We start from the raw sequence: 4,315 nt of genomic DNA, 5'->3' as shown, positions 1-4,315 counted from the left end.
ATTGAATTTTGCAATAAGGAGTTCATGATCTGAGCCACAGTCAGCTCCCCGTTTTGTTTTTGCTGACTATATACAGCTTGCTCCTTGTTAGAAAAGCTATGACAAACCTAGACAGTCTATTAAAAAGCAGAGACATTACTTTGCCGACAAAGGTCCATCTTAGCCCCCAAAGCTACGATTTTTCCAGTAGTCACGTATGGATGTGAGAGTTGGACCATAAAGAAAGCTGAGCACTGAAGAATTGATGCTTTTGAACTGTGATGTTGGAGAAGACTCTTTAGAGTCCCTTGGACTGCAAGGAGATCAAACCAGTCCATCCTAAAGGAAATCAACCCTGAATATTCATTGGAAGGACTGATGCTGAAGCTGAAGCTCCAGTACTTTGGCCACCTGATGTGAAGAGCTGATTCATTGGAAAAGACACTAATGCTGGGAAAGACTGACGGAAGGAGAAGGGGATGACAGAGGATGAGATAGTTGGATGGCATCACCAACCATGGACATTAGTTTGAGCAAGCTCCAGGAGTTGGTGATGGATAGGGAAGCCAGGCGTGCTGCAGTCCACGGGGTCACAAAAGTCGGACACAACTGAGCAACTGAAGAGGGGGTATTGATGGGGGGAATGTTCCCCCTCACTTGCTAAGAACCTGAAACTGCTATAAAAAAAATATTTTTTTTTTTAATTCAAGGGATGGGAATTCCCTGGAAGTCCAGTTAATAGGACTCAGTGCTTTCACTGCCTTAGGCAGGGTTAGGGTTAGTGTTCAATCTCTGATCAGGGAATATGATCCCACAAGTTGTGTGCAACCAAAAGAGAAAAAAACAATTCAAGGGGTCCCAAAGGGACCCCAAGAGAGTAGGTCCCATCATAGGCTGCAGAGCAACTGACCACAGAGGACAAGACACCTGGGAGACCCATGTGTGAAGGTGACCTTGGGGGATTCCTAAGTGATCATGCTCTTTGGCCCAGGAATTCTTTTCTGGGAACTAAATGTGACCTAAATGTGTGTGCCTTGTCAGGGGAAACACCACACGTATCCCCAGCCACATCACAAGGAGGGCGGGCGGGGGGTGGTCAGAAATGTTTTCTATGTAAAACCTGAGGCCACCAGGCCTGAAGGAACTGGAGTGTGGGTGGGCACCGGATGCGGGGTGGCAGACAGCACCCTGAGTCATTGGGAGTGGGACAACCCTCAACAAGGACCGCTTCCTCACTGTGCCCCTTGGCTCCTGGCTGACCCCCTCTCTACCTCCAGCTTCCCCAGGGGGGCGCTGTGAGGCCCCTCCAACACCCAGAGCGGGTGGGATGAAATCCCTCATCCTCTGAAGTCTCCAGGCCAGGGACCCCACAACCTCCCAGAAGTCCTGGATTGCCAACACTGAGCAGCCTCAGAACCCATCCAGGGATCAGAACGAGTCCCTGCTTTCTGAGGATGAGAACAAGCCCCCCACTTTGGGAGATTAGGACAAGTCTCCCCCCGCCCCTCAGCTTGGCCAAGTGGGCCTGGCCAGGCTCCAGACATCACACACACTGGAGGCTACAGCTGTGCTGACACCTGAGAGGAGGAGCTAGCAAGGAGAGACCAGTCATTGGCTGAACCCTGCAGAGTTGGGAGGAGGGGCTGTCCAGGCTGCAGCCCTGACTGCCCTGCAGACTTCAACCCAGCTCTCCCGACAGGAATCCCATCAGCCCGTGGAGATGTGCTGGCCCCTGATGGAGCGCTTGAGCTCTTGAGGCTGAGAACTCAGCCTCCAGAAACAGCAAGTCAACCCTGATGTGGGGAGGAGGGGCTGTCCAGGCTGCAGTTCACCGTGAGACTGTCCCTTGTCTCTATGAACCTTAGTTTCTTCACCTTAGTTTCTGGAGCCCTGCCTCCTTCAGGAAGCCTCCCCAGATTGCTTAGCCCTCCAGTGGAAGCTTGATACAGGGGAAATGGGCAGAGATCCCTGGGAATGCTGTAGGGTGGGCAGTGGGGGTCCCAGGAGTGTGATTTTGGTGGCACCCATAGGTATGTTGAGGGCCATGACCTGGTGACCAGGGCAGACCCGTGAAACTTGGTTTGAGAATGACAGGATTTGTGACTCAAGTCCCAGGATGTGCAAGGCCCTCCTCAGAGAAGCAACTGGGCCCTAAAGAAAAGGGAGGGTCTCTGCGGGGGCTGTGGCTCTGGTTGCTAGAGGGCAAGGTGAGGCCCCTAGGACTGGCCCTCTCTGAGGACCACCAGGTTACAGCTCAGCTCCTAGACTGGAGGAGGGTTTGAGCAATCACTGGACCCCAGGGCAAGGTGCGGAGTGGAGAACTGGGCAGTTCTGGACCTTCTGCCACTGCTCATTTTAAAGGCCTGAACAGTTAGGTCTGTACCTAACTGTTGGCGTCACCCCAATTCTGGTAAGAGCCTAAGAAAAAAATGATAAATCCCCGAAAATGATGCTTGTCCAACCAGGTCCTCTCTATTGGCCCTTCTGGAAGCTGACCAGCACAGCAGGCACCAGGGGGCAGCTGTCTGTGCAAAGGGGACTGCCACCTGCAGCAGCAGGAAACCAGAGGGAGGGTCGTGTGTGACAAGAGGCAACACTGATACCGGGGGTGGGGACCTGCGTTGCCCTCTGGTCCCCAAGGCTCCGGAAGGGCCCTCCCACGCAGCCACAAGCTGCGGAGTTTCTGTGACCTGGCACTGCGGGGGAGATCTCTATCTGCCAGCTGTATTTTCCAATACTTTTTGAGCAGCTCATCACATTTTTCATCATTTGTCTCAGCTCACACAAGTGACGCTCATTCATGGGGCAGAGGGTCCCACATGGGGTCCAGGTGTTAATCAGGAGGGCTGAGGGAGGAGGGTGGGGAGCCAGGTGAGGGCCCTGGAGCGGGGAGGGCCCAGTGTGGGCATATCGGGGAGGGGGGTGTCTGTGGGCCCAGGGGGTAGCTCAGCAGGGTTTAGGAGGCTTGTCAGCAGAGACAGGAGTGGAGAGTGTGCTTAGCGGCAGCATCAAAGCAAACTGAAAGTGATCAACCTCTGTCTGTCCATCTGTCAGCTGTTCAGAGGTGGAGCCACCAGGCAAGGGGTCAGGTGGGGGGCTCGTGGCTGAGGGAGCAGCTGGGAGGTTTGGGGAGGAAGCTCCTTCCCATGACCTTCAACTTCCAGGCCCTAAGGCCCTGGGCTCTCCCTTAGGCCCCTCCGGCTTGCTCTGTAGCCTCTCTGCACAGACTCTGCACTGCCCAGGGACCACAGGCCCCTGACCGGTGGTGCCAACTTGTTGCCCGTTCTAAGGGCACAGGGTGTGTGTGTTCACTGCTGCATCCTGAGAGCCTTCCAAGAACACATGATGGTCCCATGGTCCCTTTTCCCCAGGAGGCCACCAGGGGTCAGAGGTTTGAGAAGAGATGGATGGGCCTCTGGGGCAGCTCTGGGGGGAAAGCCAGGCCAAGAAACTTGGGGCAGGGGGGCAGGACGGCAGCCTGACACATGTGGCAGGAGCATCTTCAGCTGCTGTAGGGCCCTCTTGGTGCAGCGATGCCTGGGTCCTGGCCACCGGGCGGGGAAAGGTGTGAGAGCAAGCCAGGCGCTCATTTGCCAAGTGCACCAGGTGAGGCCTCGGGCTCTTGCCCGGATTTTCTCTGCTCCTCCACACCCCCAACAGCAGCTCAGGAGTCTTTTATTTCGGTTCACTGTAGCTCTGCAATCTGTCTGAACACCTGGGGCACAAATGTCTATCGGCTGCACAGCATTTCCACACTGACCTGTGCTCCCTGAGCTGTTTAACCTGCACACCTCGAGTGAGCCCTTGGCCACTTGCCCCAAGTCCACACCTCTGCCCAAGCCAGGACCGCCCCCAGTGCTGACCAGCAGATCGGTCTGACCATGAGGGCTTTTACAGCCCACAGGTTTCCCACCTGGGAACCTTTTCGCATAATGGTGCCCATTCTGTTCCCGCCCAGGGTGGATGAAGGATCAGCCCTGTCAGAAGCATCCAGTTTCCCTGAGAGCATGGAGTTGGTCTCAGGGGACTCGGGGGGCCTGCAGGTGTTGTGGGGGTCGTAGGGTCACCATACACTTGGGTCTAGCAGGGCATGGGGTTTGAGAAGAAACAGACACTTGTGCCCTCTCCTGGGAGGAGCCCTAGCAACCCGAAGGGTGGTTCTGGATGACCTTTAGGGCCAGGGCCTCAGAGTTCCCATCAGTACTCAGCCCGTGCCAGCCCCTCCCAAGTGGCCCAGGGAAGGTCCCTGGGTTAGGGTCTCACGTGGCTGACAGGTGCAGCACTGACTCCCCAGGGCACTTATTTTGGCTCCCCCACCCCCTACAGGTGCTGGGAT

The sequence above is a fragment of the Bison bison genome, unplaced genomic scaffold (genome assembly GCF_000754665.1).
Source record: "Bison bison bison isolate TAMUID 2011002044 unplaced genomic scaffold, Bison_UMD1.0 scf7180017864289, whole genome shotgun sequence".
NCBI lineage: Eukaryota > Metazoa > Chordata > Mammalia > Artiodactyla > Bovidae > Bison > Bison bison.
The sequence above is the reverse complement of the archived record's forward strand: the minus strand, read 5'-3'. Positions refer to the sequence as shown.